Raw genomic sequence first — 16,935 nt, 5'->3', positions numbered from 1 at the left:
TTGAAGCGTAAAAGAGTTTTATCTCTTTTTCTTGAGAAGGAGATTTGAATAAGTTTCAAATGGTTCAAGTAATAGTTTTCATACAACATTGTGTAATATACTAGTATACGTTCTGAAAGTGACTTATATTAAACGAATAAAAGACGGGAAAAATAGATAGTGTCTCAGTATGCTGTGATAACGCAGTGGATATCTATAGATAAATAGATCCTCTGCCTCCAATTCAGAGGGCGTAGGTTCGAATTCGGTCCGGGGCATGCACCTCCAACTTTTCAGTTTTAAGAAATTAAATATGACATGTCTCAAAACGTAGAAGGATAAACACCGGAAGGATACCTGCATACCTGATAGTTTTCTCAATTAATCTACATGTGTGAAGTCTGCCAATCAGCATTAAGCCAGTTTGGTGGATCATTAGCCTAATCCTTCTCATTCTGCGAGGAGACTCGTGGTCGACAGTAAGCCTAATATGCGTTGTTAATGATAATGATAATGCTCCAGTTAATATGGATTTATATAAATAGATATAGACCCCAGCAAGTAAGTGGAACCAAACAAAACGCGGAAAAAGAAATATTATAAATCGCTGTGCTGTGTAAATGTAAGTGCACGAATTGTCACCTTAATGTAAACAAGGGAATTGCCGCCATGAAATATTCTCCGCCATTTTGAGTCGTTGTTATTTCAAAATGGCGGCAATATAGTGAATTTCTTAAAACACGTCGTAAATAAAGTGCTTACGCGGCTTCAGTGCCAGACCTGGCTGTAATGGTTTTCTGTATAAACTTGTAATATGGAAATATAAGTTGGGAAACTAATATCGAAAGACATTCTCTGAAAATATGGAAATATTCTTTCTTTTTTTACAAGTGTTTTGGTTTTTTTTTTCATATCACATTAAACACACTTTTTCATCTTTACTATCAATAAAGAGGTAAAGTTTGTGTATTTGTGAGGTTGTAAGAGTAATATGCGGATCTACTGTACCGATTTTAAAAATTCTTTTACTAATACAAAGCCACGTTATCTATGAGTGTCATAAACTTTATAACATCACGTTACGATCTATGCTAAAGTTCTGTCGTATATTATTTTGCGATAGTTCAACAAAAAAACCAACCTCCAATTAAATATTTCAATTCTTTCCTTCTATGCACAATTTATATGCCACTATCTATACTAATATTATAAAGCGGAAGAGTTTGTTTGTTTGTTTGTTTGTTTGTTTGTTTGTTTGATTGAACGCGCTAATCTCGGGAACTACTGGTCCGATTTGAAAAATACTTTCAGTGATAGACAGCCCATTTATCGAGGAAGGCTATAGGCTATATTTTATTTTCAAAAAGATTAGGGATCCTTCCTGAAACTCCAATAATGTAACCCAAGGTGTACATGGCGTGTGTTCGCGCCTTCCCAAAAGTCTGCTAATGCCCTCAAACATTGTGATTGCTATTCAAAAGGCCAAGGGGTTGCAAATACAGCAGCGTCATTCACTCGACCGTGAAATGACCTCACTCTCAACCAACATGCGCACGAGACGGTTGTAACTTGCCAATTTGTCATCGGACCTAACCTTACTTACAATAAACCTTTTCAACCTTCTCCAAGTATTTCTTTACCAGCGTGCGCTGCAAAAACTATTGATGTTAGAATAAAATAATGTACAACAACTGTCGCGACAGCATATATCTATCTATCTATATATCTATACTATACTATAATAAAAGAGTAGAAATCGAGTGTCTGTACTTTGACCAAATTTAACTAAAATCAAGTTAGGGCAATGGAATACAAAAATATTTTTTTTGATTTTTTTGCCTGTCTGTCTGTCTGTCTGTCTGTCTGTCTGTCTGTCTGTCTATCTGTCTGTCTATCTGTCTGTCTGTCTGTCTGTCTGTCTGTTTGTCCTTCTGTCTGTATGTTTGCGCTATTCTCTGGTTCTACTGAACGGATTTTGACGCGGATTTCACAAATAGATTAAGCAAAGTTCAAGGCAACATATAGGCTTTGTTTCATTAAAATCGGACAGATAGAAAAAAAGTTATCTTAAAAAAACCGGATTGCTCAAATTGATTTGCAGGCGTTATTTGGAGAAACGAGTTTTCCACTAAAACTGTGTAATATCGATATTGAGGCACATATTCTATACTTAACTGACCAATTTGTTTGTTTATTTGGTTGAACGCGCGAAACTAATCTCAGGAACTACTTAAAAGTTCAGGTTCAAACTGAATAATCCTTTTTGTGTTTAAATAGTCACATTGTCTACTTTTTTATCGTTTAATGTTATGCAAAATTTATTACTATAAAAAGAGCACGAATTTGGCGCAATAGCTAATAAATACTTATCTATACTCTATACTTATAATAAAACTGTAACAGGTCAAATTACAGAACTTTTTGATTAGTTAAAAAATAAATTATCATAGGGCATTATACAATCGATATTGAAGCCAAAAATATTTTTTTTCGATTATTTTTCTGTCTGTTGTCCCTTTTTTTTTGTTGACCGGTCATCACACTGAAAGTACTGAATGAATTCAAATAAAACTTAGCACGGTATATAATAACGGCACGGCATAATACGGAGCAGGTTATAGAATACTTTTTATATCGAAAATAAAATCAGTAGGGGGTGAAATAGGGGTTGAAAGTTTGTACGAAAAGTCCTCCTCTTTTCCTGGTCAATTTACCCAAGCACAAAAAACGCGCTTTAAACTTTATTATAGACCGGCATTCGGCCGGGAGTTTGTGATTATTTGACCGTGACTACGGCAGGGCATTTTACTCAAGCACAAAAATCGGAACGCGCGGCCTTCGGCCGGGAGTTTATGATACAGCCTTCGATCGTGACTACGGCTGGGTATTTTACCCAAACAAAAAAAAGCGCGGCTTTCGGCCGGGGGTTTGTAATATGGCCTCTGATCGTGGCTACGGCTGGGCATTTTTCCGATGCACAAAAAACGGAAAACGTATTGTGGCCTGGCCTTCGGCCGGGAGTTTGTGATAGGGCCTTCGCGCACTGTATTGTAGCCCGGCCTTCGGCAGGGGGTTTTTGATACAGCCTTCGACCGTGACTACGGCTGGGCATTTTACCCAAGCAAAAAAAAAAGCGCGGCCTTCGGCCGGGGTTTTGTAATATGGCCTCTGATCGTGGCTACGGCTGGACATTTTTCCGATGCACAAAAAACGGAAAACGTATTGTGGCCCGGCCTTCGGGCGGGAGTTTGTGATAGGGCCTTCGCGCACTGTATTGTAGCCCGGCCTTCGGCAAGGGGTTTTTGATACAGCCTTCGACCGTGACTACGGCTGGGCATTTTTTTTACCCAAACACAAAAAACGGAACGCGTGGCCTTCGGCCGGGAGTGTATGATACAGCCTTCGACCTTGACTACGGCTGGGTATTTTACCCAAGCAAAAAAAAAACGGATCGCGTAGCCTTCGGCCGGGAGTGTATGATACAGCCTTCGACCTTGACTACGGCTGGGTATTTTACCCAAGCAAAAAAAAACGGATCGCGTGGCCTTCGGCCGGGAGTGTATGATACAGCCTTCGACCTTGACTACGGCTGGGTATTTTACCCAAGCAAAAAAAAACGGATCGCGTGGCCTTCGGCCGGGAGTGTATGATACAGCCTTCGACCTTGACTACGGCTGGGTATTTTACCCAAGCAAAAAAAAACGGATCGCGTGGCCTTCGGCCGGGAGTGTATGATGCAGCCTTCGACCTTGACTACGGCTGGGTATTTTACCCAAGCAAAAAAAAACGGATCGCGTGGCCTTCGGCCGGGAGTGTATGATACAGCCTTCGACCTTGACTACGGCTGGGTATTTTACCCAAGCAAAAAAAAACGGATCGCGTGGCCTTCGGCCAGGAGTGTATGATACAGCCTTCGACCTTGACTACGGCTGGGTATTTTACCCAAGCAAAAAAAAACGGATCGCGTGGCTTTCGGCCGGGAGTGTATAATACAGCCTTCGACCTTGAATACGGCTGGGTATTTTACCCAAGCAAAAAAAAACGGATCGCGTGGCCTTCGGCCGGGAGTGTATGATACAGCCTTCGACCTTGAATACGGCTAGGTATTTTACCCAAGCTAAAAAAAACGGATCGCGTGGCCCTCGGCCGGGAGTGTATGATACAGCCTTCGACCTTGACTACGGCTGAGTATTTTACAAGAGCAAAAAAAAAAGCGTGGCCTTCGGCCGGGGGTTTGTAATATGGCCTCTGATCGTGGCTACGGCTGGGCATTTTTCCGACGCACAAAAAACGGAAAACGTATTGTGGCCCCGCCTTCGGCCGGGAGTTTGTGATACAGCCTTGGACCGTAACTACGGCTGGACATTTTACCCAAACACAAAAAACGGAACGCGTGGCCTTCGGCCGGGAGTGTATGATACGGCCTTCGACCTTGACTACGGCTGAGTATTTTACCCAAGCAAAACAAAAAAGCGTGGCCTTCGGCCGAGGGTTTGTAATATGGCCTCTGATCGTGGCTACGGCTGGACATTTTTCCGATGCACAAAAAACGGAAAACGTATTGTGGCCCGGCCTTCGGCCGGAAGTTTGTATTACAGCCTTCGACCGTAACTACGGCTGGGCATTTTACGCAGACACAATTAATTGCACGCCGGGGGTTGGATAGGGCCTCCGACGATAGCTACGACTTTGCATTTTACCCAAGCACAAAAAACGCGCACTTTATTGTACACCGGCCTTCGGCCGGTGGTTGTGATTTTGTAATTTTTATATATAAAACATACGAAAATATAATTAGAAGGGGCGACGGGGTCGAAAATGAACATCGATTTTCACGCGGACGAAGTCGCGGGCATCTGCTAGTTTATAATAAACATCAAACCAATTGACAAATTGTCATTAATCTACTGTGTGATATACACCAGTAAGCACCAGTTGACATTTTTACATATAATCTCATGTCAACAAGCATACGTCAAATATCTATACTAATATTATAAAGCTGAAGAGTTTGTTTGTTTGTTTGATTGAACGCGCTAATCTCAAGAACTACTAGTCCGATTTGAAAAATTATTTCAGTGTTAGATAGACAATTTATCGAGGAAGGCTATAGGCATATATTATTTCCGTATTTCTACGGGAACGGGAACCACGCGGGTAAAACCGTGCGGCGTCAGCTAGTAGTGAATAAGCCTGCAGGACAGTGCAGTAAATCTAGCCTCATAATAGCGTATGTCAAAATACTCGTTTTAAAAGTAAACTTTGTTTTAGTAAAAGAATAATAGACGGCTTTTGACGGCCTCCGTGACGCAGTGGTGCAGTGGACGGAGGTCCTGGGTTCGATCCCTGGCTGGGCAGATTGAGATTTTCTTAATTTGTCCAGGTCTGGCTGGTGGGAGGCTTCGGCCGTGGCTAGTTACCACCCTACCGGCAAAGACGTACCGCCAAGCGATTTAGCGTTCCGGTACGATGCCGTGTAGAAACCGAAAGGGGTGTGGATTTTCATCCTTCTCCTAACAAGTTAGCCCGCTTCCATCTTAGACTGCATCATCACTTAGCATCAGGTGAGATTGTAGTCAAGGGCTAACTTGTAAAGAATAAAAAAAAAAAAAAATAGAGATAGTAATCAAACTTTCGCATGCATTTTTACGAGTACATGCGGGCATTCAAAAGGACTCATACGAGTGGATAACATGCAGAACAATTGCTTTTGAGCGTCTGAACTTGAAAAAAATAACAACATATTTTCCCATTGAGGGTGTATCAAACATAATCTGTGCATACAAGCATGCGTTATTCGATGCGGGCGCGGCTTTCAGTTGGACATTGACGTTGAAGGGCGGGAAACGTATCTGGTTTGCATATGAATTGCTATCAGCAACCTGTCTGCATGTCCGCTATGAGTTAAAAACTGTATGGGGGATATCGGTGTATTGTGAATTTCGCATATTTTAAGCGCCATATAACTTTATATGCAACACCTGTGTAGATATTGATGCCTGCAGTTCAATGTACATTAATTAAGCGTGGTTGCACATTGTAAGACGTGTTGTTTTTTTTATTATTTAACGAGTGGACGCCCGCGACTTCGTCCACCCTTAGACCGCTTCAATCCAGCCCTTTAGTAGTATTGCTGTAAAAATGGAGTAACTTCTACCGTTTTCCCAACGTTTCCCTTCACTGCGCTGCTCCTATTAATCATAGCGTGATGAGAAGTATACTGTTACCTGCCCAGGAGTATGAAGAACAATTGTACCAAGTTTCGTTAAAATCCGTCGAGTAGTTTTTGTTTCTATAATGAAGAACATGCAGACAGACAGACAAAAACTTTACTGATTGCATTTTTGGCATCAGTATCGATTACTAATCATCGGTAGTTATTTTGGAAATATATTTCATGTACAGAATTTACCTCTCTATAGATTTATTATAAGTATAAGATGACAAGTTAACCCTTGATTACGAGCTCACCTAATATTAAGTGACGATGCAGTCTAAGATGGAGCGAGCTTACTTGGAAGAGGTACAAGCTTATTTTACCTCTAATGTTTTCTACTCGACGTCGTACCAGAACGCTAAGTCGCTTGGCGGTACGTCATTGCCGGTAAGGTGGTAACTAGCCACAGCTGGTGCCTACGAATACCTACCACTTTTATATAATCCTGACCAGAGCTGGGAAACAAACCCAGGACCTCCCTGTTGAAATCCATAGTACCGCCGACTGCGCAAGAGAGGTTGTCAAACTGCATACCCTAAGACTTGCATTCCCTGTGAAGTGTTGCTCTGTTTATAGGCGATTGTTTTCCACTTACCATCAGGTGGGCCATCTGCTTGGTCCGTAATATAAACATGGTCTCTTGTGGACTACGGAACCCTAAAACTAGCTTTTTAATGGCTGAATGGTCACTGATCTGCATCGTACGTATCGGATCAAACGGATTTTTTATTTAGATCCGCATCGTACGGTAGATAAAATCCGTACGATGCGGATCTGTGAACTCCTGCCATATTCTATACTAATATTATAAAGCTGAAGAGTTTGTTTGTTTGATTTAATTCGCTAATCTCTGGAATTATTGGTTCGATTTGAAAATTATTTTAGTGCTAGATAGCCCATTTATCGGGGAAGGCTATAGGCTATATTTTATCCCCGTATTCCTACGGGAACGGAAATCACGCAGGTGAAACCGCGTTGCGTCAGCTAGTTTTACGATAATGAAACACTTGATAGAAATTATTCTTGATGACACATAGATTCTTTATATCCCAGATAAATTCATGGTAAATTTGTGAAAAACAGAATATCGCTATTAACTTTGAGTCCCGGGAGTACCTACTGGTAAAATAAATAAAAAAAAAAAGTACCAAAAAAATCGTGGCATGATAGCCCAGTGGATATGACCTCTGCCTCCAATTTCGAAGGGTTTGGGTTCGAATCCGGTCCGGGTCATGCACCTCCAACTTTTCAGTTGTGTGCATTTTAAGAAATAAAATATCACGTGTCTCAATCGGTGAAGGAAAACATCATGAGGAAACCTGCACACCAGAGAATTTCTTAATTCTCTGCGTGTGTGAAGTCTGCCAATCCGCATTGGGCCAGCGTGGTGGATTGGCCTAACCCCTCTCATTCTGAGAGGAGACTCGAGCTCAGCAGTGAGCCGTATATGGGTTGTTAACCACGAATGTATAATCTGAAATCAAATCCAATGGGTACGTCGTAGGATCGTAAAACAATTGTTACACCAAACAGGTCGTAAAAAAATTTGGAGATAGAGAAGGTACAGTTAGAGTTCTCATGTTTTCTCACTCTCCTTTATTTTCGGAATCGTAAATCCCGTTTACATTATCCGCGTCGTATTCGTAACGATGTAAAGGCTCGTTATCGCAATCGCTAACTTTTGTCCGAATTTTTTACGACCACCCGTACGGCCGCCATTACTGGTTCGTGACAATAACAAATAAAATACATGCGCGTAGAATTAACTGCCTCCCCCCCTGTCCCCACTTTGTGTTGTAAAAATAACCTTTTGTTACAAACTAAGGTAACTATTTGTATGTCGGTGCTGTATTGTTATGTATTAGAATTCGAACTCTAGGACTTCTTCGGACTTTAGGAAAAACTCTAGACCATTGAGGTATTATTAGCGTTCTGTTCCTCAAAAGTAAGTAAACGGAACCGTAATAGGAACAGCTAGTGTCCGCCTGTCAAAACCTTAAACTCCCGAACGCGTGGAGGTATCGAGTTGAAATCGAATCCATATACTCTGGTATATACGATGTTAAGCCGCCAGCATCCAGCGTTTCCTTGCAACCCAATTTTATGTTGTCTACCTAGTCTTTACTTTTATTTTGTAGTTAAATTTTGTGTTGTATAATTTACAACACAAAATTTAACACAACACTTTAGATTAGTAACATTAATTATTATCATATCATGTATTTTTAGTTTGAATTTAACATTTATTTTAGTTTGCTTTTTTTTCCTTTTAGGTTTAGTTTTATTTCACTATGTGACTACGCATTTCCGTGGTGTCACCTGGTTCGAGGTTATCAGCTGAAAATCAGCGCTGTATGTCCAATAATTGCTAAGTATATGCAGCATATGACATAGTGGTGTTCTGATGTAGTAGTAACTAAGTAGTTTGAATATCAGGCACTACAGTAGTGTTAGGGGGTTAAATGTGGCACAATGTTGGAAATAAATGTTTTTTTCTTCCTTTCTTTTCTTTCTTTAGTCTGTCGACCAACAATGCGTTTTCCAGCACTTTTGGATCCCAACGTTCAACTAAGGTCTGCTCATTGATCTGATTTATATACACCTATTATTATAATGATACTGGTAGGCATACATAATATGTATCACCTCTGCCATCGAACGAACGCCCTCCAAATGGAGGGCGTTCGTTCGAAACCAGACCGTGGCATGCACCTCCAACTTTTCATGCATTTTCAAAAATTTAACATTACTTGTCTCAAACGGTAAAGGAAAAAACATCGCGAGGAAACCTACCTACCTGACAATTTTCTTAATTCTCTACGTGTGTGAAATTGCTAAGCCGCATTGGGCCAGCATGGTGAGAGCATCCATTTTGAGAGGAGACTCGTGCTCAACAGTCAGCCGAATATGGATTATTAACCCATGATGCATGGTGTAGTATGATTACGTATTCGTTTCTTGTATGTATCACCCATGATACATACGCTGTGCAGCGCTGCATCTACTCTGTAATTGCAATTAGCGAACTCATTCACTCACTAACTACCAATAAAACGGTCGCACAGCTAAAATACGATATTTGGAATTAAATGGCAGTGAATTATGTTGGAGGGGTTTACGCTTACCTACGTCTGATATGTATGTGTAGTTTTCGGCTGATTTACAAAATTTTATTCCAATTATCCACATACTCGTAGATACAACACAATTATAATGGTTTTCAGATAGCATGGGTATGGTGACAGTCGCCTTTATGACGTTCATAATATGTACTATTATCGTGAATCGCGGCAAACTTTCAAGAGTGAAACGAACTGTCAAATGAAATGTAAAGTGCCAATATGTAATTTTAAATTAACAGCTTCAATTAACAGCTCTCACTAAATGTATGTGAAATTATATACTCTGTATTTCTTTTTGGCTAATGTTTGAAACGGTTGGACCCCCATCTTCTCTAGTACTAGATACCTGTGGCCTAATTAACTATTTTGGTCTTTATTATCAACTTATTGAAGTGAATAACAAATTGTCATCTACATTAAATGATATACACCGTAAGTACCGGATGACATTTGTAATTTGTATCATAGTATGTGGATGACATTTTGTCGATTGATTTGTTTTTTTTTTATTTTGATGAGTTGATAATAAAAACCAAAATAGGAAATAGGCCAGCTGTTGTTCAATTAACATTGACTTATGTTATCCCCATTTTTTCATTTTGACGGCCTCCGTGGCGCAGTGGTGGATTTACAAGATGCGCGGTGGATTTACAAGACGGAGGTCCTGGGTTCGATCCCCAGCTAGGCAGATTGAGATTTTATTAATTTGTCCAGGTCTGGCTGGGAGGCTTCGGCCGTGGCTAGTTACCACCCTACCGGCAAAGACGTACCGCCAAGCGATGTAGCGTTCCGGTACGATGCCGTGTAGAAACCGAAAGGGGTGTGGATTTTCATCCTCCTCCTAACAAGTTAGCCCGCTTCCTTCTTGGACTGCATCGTCACTTACCATCAGGTGAGATTGTAGTCAAGGGCTAACTTGTAAAGAATAAAAAAAAAAAACCCCATACTCTTACTAGAATGGGAACTACGTACCGTAACATACGTATAATTGCATTTAGAAACTTATAACGTATAACAAAATCGAAAACGTCTGCTCCAAAATTCTCAGCAATAAATAAAAAAAAAGTATCCGACGAACAGTTTTTACGTTCAAAATTCGCTGATAAAGACGGCTCTGCGGTCGGATCCGACGTAACCAGTAGCCGGCCTAATTACGCCGATTGCCGGCATTATCATAGCGGAGTGCGCCCAATTTACGTTTGACGACTTTTTTACGAGTTTCCACTCGTACGTAATTTACGGGCGTCGTAAACCGCGGCGGCTCTCTGATAACAATATAGTCCACGAGTGTGTCCTTCCAACGTTTAAAACGCTTACCTGACTGAATAGGGCGGGTAGCGACGACAAGAATAGGGATGATGATTTTTTTTTTAAATTGCCTAAAAATTAAGAGTACGCTAATAGTAAAGCAATTTCGTAGAAGTAACAGGGTGTCTGCGATCGTTACTCTAGGAGCTACAGGGATTTGTGGCACTGCTACGGATCACTGAAAAACGCTTCATATAAAACGGTACGAATCAATGACGTCGTTGATGACGATGTTGATCAGTTAGTGATCGTTAGATTTGTATGAGAGTTCAACCGAAAATATAAATATCTTTGTTATTTGTTTAATGGATTTTGAAATTTAATAATCTTTGTTTTTTGCGTATTAATTAGTTAATATAGAGAGCCCTTTTAACGTCTATTAAAAAGGCTCTCATACGTTCAAATACAACAAATGCATTTCCAAGTATATGTTCACACGACAGCGTTTATAAAACACGACGTTTTTTTTTTCGAGCAGTGTTTCATTTTCAATTTCGGGCATTGGAAATAGACTTTCATTTAACTTCTAGTATATTTGAACGCTTTTTTTAACGTCCGTTAAATAAACTCTTGTACGAATGAGAGCTCAGCTGCATACGCGTTTCATCTATACTAATATTATATAGCTGAAGAGTTTGTTTGTTTGTTTGATTGAACGCGCTATTCTCAGGAACTACTGGTCCAATTTGAAATTTTTTTTTAGTGTTAGATAGTCCATTTATCGAGGAAGGCTACAGGCTATATATTATCCCCGTATTCTAACGGGAACGGGAACCACGCGAGTGAAACCGCGTGGCGTCAGCTAGTACGTCATAAGACTGACATAGACACCACTTTTTTATTATTATTTTGTATTTCAGATACTTTACTTTTACAATCCCCACCACATGTACTCTTAATAGCCAAATAAAACCAGGTTACAACTAGCTTTCAAGTTCCGAAATCGCCAACGTGGAGTTTCCTCGGTAAAAGTACAAAAAAGTGATAAATTGCCGAGCTGGTTTTCTTTTCTCTTAGCCGCGGAGAAAAATTACTTGCTTATTTTTTATTCCGTCCGTACCTACAGAATACACGCAGACAAAGTTGATCACATCTTAATGGGATTTTTCAGCGATATATCATTTCTAAAGATAATAATTTTTTAGCGAATGTCGATAAAAAAAACTTTCGCGTTAACTATGGAGTTTAATTCCACCGAGCTGTTTAGATGCGGGTTTGCGGTATTCTTAACAATCACTGTCAAATCTTAATGATTAAGATCATTACGGCTTATAGAAAGAAACAAAGAAAAATGCGTTTATTTATTTATGCCACACATCACAATATCTCCAGTACACCAGGACATCCAGGACAATACCCTGTACCCAGGATGTGTGGCATAACCCAGAAAATGGCCCCAGCTCAGCATAATGCTACGTGACCATTTGAATTTGGACACGTAGCGCTGATTTTCAGTTGGAACCACAGATTGGGTAACGCCACGAACACAGCCAACACAACCTTATAATCTAAACTAATACCTAAACTGACATTAAACTGAAAAATAAACTTAATAATAAATAACCAAAAAGGAACTAAAATGAGTTAAACTATAGACCTAATAAAAATATTGTACTAGTATGGTAGCCATACACAGATCTACAACCTACATATCTTAGTATTCTTTGTATAGAATGTCATACAAGTGCGTCCACTGATCCGCATCGTACGGATCGCACGAATCTACCGTATAATTAAAAATACTTTTAAGAGCGCGCAGCATGTCGGTACGATATGGATAAAATTCGAAGCGCAAGCGAGACGCCGAATTATGACTTTCACGTGAGTGAAAAGCACGGAGCGATTGACGCGCGACGCAAATTTTATGACGTAAGCGCCAAAACCATTTTTACCTAATTGTAAGTAAATTAAACAACATAACGAAAAACAAAATGACCATGTTCAAGATATATACCTAATTTTCTATACAAAACAAAAATTTAAGAAAATAAGTTTGCTTTTCCTGAGATTGAAAGCAAAATGTGAGCAACTAATGTAGTTTAAAAAAAATAAACTATCGTGAAAAGTTTTACAAATTGTGTATTTTGTATAGTCAGTGTGTGTAGTGTTGAAGCTACACTTTGAAATATCATTTACCCAAATATCAGGCTCCTAACTTTTGCAGAATCTCCAGAACCATTTGTAACCACCAAATTACATATTGCACACTCTTAATGCGATACGTCCGATACGTACGATGCAGATCTGTGGACGCCTACCTTTATCGTGCTATCTGAGACACGAGTGTCTACAACACCACCGATTTTCCCAACCCGTGCTGGCTTAAGAAAGAAAAACTAAACACTTCACAGCCTGATCCAGGATTCAAACTTCGGAACTCATCCTAAACCACACGGGCTAACCACTGAACCATAGAGGCAGTTAAATAAAAGTAAATAACTGGACATTGTCACCAAACTCCAAGTAAATAATTCACTCTCGTGGCTGATTGCACGCATTAGTTCTTGTCATGTCGCTGCAACTTGCGGGAACTTTGACCTTATCCAATTTATTCGTGTCAAACTTTATTCTTATATTCCAAAATCTCATTATATTGGTTAGTATTATATCTTTTTTTATTGTACAAGTTAGCCCTTGACTACAGTCTCACCTGATGTTAAGTAATGATGCAATCTAAGATGGAAGCGGGCTAACTTGTTAGGAGGAGTCACCCCTTTCGGTTTCTACAAACTCTGGACAAATTAAGAAAACCTCAATCAAACCAGCCGGGGATCGAACCCAGGACCCTCATCTTGTTTCTTTTTTTTATATTTTTTATAAGTTAGCCCTTGACTACAATCTCACCTAATGTTAGCCGAGAAACCAAGCCAAGAACCAAGGACCTCCATCTTGTATATGCATCGCGCTTAGCACAACGCTACGAAGGCCGTCGAAATCTAACGATGCAATCTAAAATGGAAATAAATCTTGTTACTTGTCACAATAAGGTCCACTGCTCTAAACAAACAGTTTACATAAGATTTTCTTAATTGGTCCAGGTCTGGCTGGTGGGAGGCTTCGACCGTGGTTAGTTACCACCCTACCGACAAAGACGTACCGCCAAGCGATTTAGCGTTCCGATACGATGTCGTGTAGAAACCGAAAAGGGGTATGGATTCCTTCATCCTCTTCCTAACAAGTTAGCCCGCTTCCATCTTAGACTGCATCATCACTTACCATCAGGTGAGATTGTAGTCAAGGGCTAACTTGTAAAGAATAAAAAAAAAATAAGATATTTGATTTTTTTATTTTTAATATCACTTGAACATTCTGTAAAATAATCCCTCTCATAAAACGCGGCGCAAAATATAACAGAGATATTTATAAAAAAGAAAATTCCCAAATAGAATTTTGTAATAACAAAATATTAGCGAGCCCTGGATAACTTAATTCTTTCTAATTGTGAAAAGCCGTATTTTCCTTCGGGAAAACTCGTTTAATTCCACCAATTAGCGATATACTTGTTAATTCAATTTGTTAGAAGCACCTTTATAAAAATACACCCGCTGTAATAGGCGGAGGGTAGATGGAAAATTTTGAAGTGGTACTTGATAAATTTGCCCGTATCTCACAATAGCTCAGCTTTGATATGACTTTTGCTTGGTAAGATGCTTCGGTGTCGGCTAGATGCCATTATGGATACATGTAGTCTCAGAAATGTAGCTGCGATTTATGGTAGGCGTCCACATATCCGCATCGTACGTTTGAAAGCATCGCATCAAACGGATTTTTAATTTTACGGTAGACAAACTCCATTGACGTACTTGTATGACTATATATACATCATCATCATCATTAAAAACCCATATTCGGCTCACTATTCAGCACGAGACTCCTCTCAGAATGAGAGGGGTTAGGTTTTAGACCAATACGCTGGCCTAATGCGGATTGGCAGACTTCACACACGTAGATAATTAAGAAAATTCTCAGGTATGCAGGTTGAGGTTCATAACTAGCTGATGCCGCGCGATTTCACTCGAGTGGTTCCCGTTCCCATATAAATACGGGGATTATATATAGCCTATAATCTTCCTTGATAAATGGGTTATCTAACACTGAAAGAATTTTTCAAATCGGACCAGTAGTTCCTGAGGTTAGCGCGTTCAACCAAACAAATAAAAAAAACTCTTCAGCTTAATATTAGTATAGATTAATTTCTAAAAACTAATTATCACTTATCACAATGTTGGTTAGAAATAGCATATTGAGGCTTAAATAGCCGAGTGCCTTCCAAAAACTTTCCACTATCTCTTTAATTATACAACGAACCGCTATACTTTGTTTTTCATAATTTTTTTGTAAGAGAAGGCGGGTTTTTCCCTACGTCCGTTTCACCGACCCGCACTCGTTTCTTGTTCTTTTTTGTCGGCATTAATATTTTTCTCTCTCCCCGCTTTGTCTCTAACTCTCAGAATAACATCACGATGAATAAACGATCTTCCTGACAATGTACATAACATACATTCAGAATGTTTCAGACATTTTGGATCGTATTACTTGAAAAACTTTTTATGTTTTAGATAGCTCATCAGGCAGACATCTTTTTTATGTTTTGAAATTAAATGTTTAAACAAAGTATTATTTATCTCTGCGTGTGTGAAGTCCCTAACCCCTCTAATTCTGAGAGGAGCCTCGAGCTCAGCAGTGAGTCGAATATGAGTTGAGAATAATGAATAATGACCAAATTAGTGAATAGGCCAGCAGAGCAAAGTTTAAACAATTAAAAATATTAAACCGTACAAATCCAAAATTGTCCTAAGCTAAGATTGAAATCGAACCTGCGACCTCGCTGTTACAAGCAAGACATTCTCAACGCTAACCGTCAAAACCTGATCCGATAATATACTCGTAATTCTCTAAGACAGCATTATTGAATTACATAATGCTCTAATGGCGATAACCTGATACGAAGCTGTCAGCTTTGTACAATGGGCTCTTTGTGTACTGGAGGGTCTATGACATTCGCATCAACACTGCAAATTGAATAGTCAGAGAGACTATGATGTAATGTGTTGTGACAGGCATATGATGTTGCCACCTACGCCTCAGGTTAAACGTAGGCGTCCACTGATCCGGATCGTAGGCATAGCATCAAATAGATTTTAGTATTCTTTGTGTAAAAAGTTATACAAATCCACCGATGCGCATCGTACGGTTCGCATTGAACGAATTTTATCTACCGTTAATTTATAAATCCGTTTGATGCGATTCTTATAAGTTAGCCGTTGACTAGAACCTCACCTGATATAGTATCGACGTATCATTGTGATAAAATTACACATGTGTGTGTGACGATTAATATTTATAGTTGTGTGTAGTATAAGGACACATGATATATTTATTGGTGTTAAATATTTTTGATGTGTGAACTTACCTCGTCCCCCTCAAAAAAACGACAGACAATTTTGTTGGTGAATTTGAGTGCGTTACAAGTCCAAAGTTATTATACAGATGGTTATAAAATAATATGCTATAAATATTACTTAGTATTATCTAGTAAATCTACATGATTAAACTACGACTAAATTAATTTTAAAACGTCACAAGTTAAGCGAGACGGGTCTAGACACATACGGCTATAAATCAGACGCTAGCTAGATATCTAGCTTGCACTAGCACTATACTTGAGACACCATAAAAAGGCCTTTTAATGCGGTTTTATTAATCAAACTTAATAAAGTGCGTCGTCTATTAAGTGTAGTAAAAACAATTTATTAAAACACATTTTTCTGAGATGAAAATATCACTTACCTTACAAAGTAAAAAGCGAATTGACATAAACCTAAATTTCACGTTTAAAAAAATAACAGCGGAACACTAAATAATTAATTTTAATTGTTTGTTTGTCTATATGTTTCTAATCTCTAATCTGAATAATAACTAATAAATGGATTTTCTTAAGTTAATTATTCGTCTAATTGTGAGAAACTATGCTATAGATTTTTTATTTCTCGTGATTTTTATGCATTATTTATTAAAAAAAAAAGAAAAAAACACGTCGTATGACCAGTAAAATGCTAGAATAAATTATTTTTAAGTAGCTTTATTGCAAAACTTATAAAAACCTTCAAAACAGCCTTCATACCGTTTCTCAGATATAGAAAGCTAGATATTCTAGACACATACGAAGTAGTCAAGTTATAGAGATAACCCGTTGACACCGGAGAGAAGTTGGCAAAGGCATCCGTCAACTTGTACTGGTTATGCAAATTACGCTTTTGCATTTCAAACACCGTTAGCTGGGAGCTTTTTGGTTCAATCCCAGTAGAA

General features: G+C 39.0%; 1 protein-coding gene across 2 annotated transcripts in view; it reads left to right on the top strand.

Annotated features, from left to right (window-relative positions):
* Positions 1 to 16,935, top strand: part of LOC112049412 (max dimerization protein 1-like) — a 365,006-nt gene that overhangs the window by 273,346 nt on the left and 74,725 nt on the right. The gene's annotated exons all lie outside the window — the stretch shown is intronic.

This window comes from Bicyclus anynana, chromosome 13, assembly GCF_947172395.1.
Source record: "Bicyclus anynana chromosome 13, ilBicAnyn1.1, whole genome shotgun sequence".
NCBI classification, from domain to species: domain Eukaryota; kingdom Metazoa; phylum Arthropoda; class Insecta; order Lepidoptera; family Nymphalidae; genus Bicyclus; species Bicyclus anynana.
The sequence above is the reverse complement of the archived record's forward strand: the minus strand, read 5'-3'. Positions and strand labels throughout refer to the sequence as shown.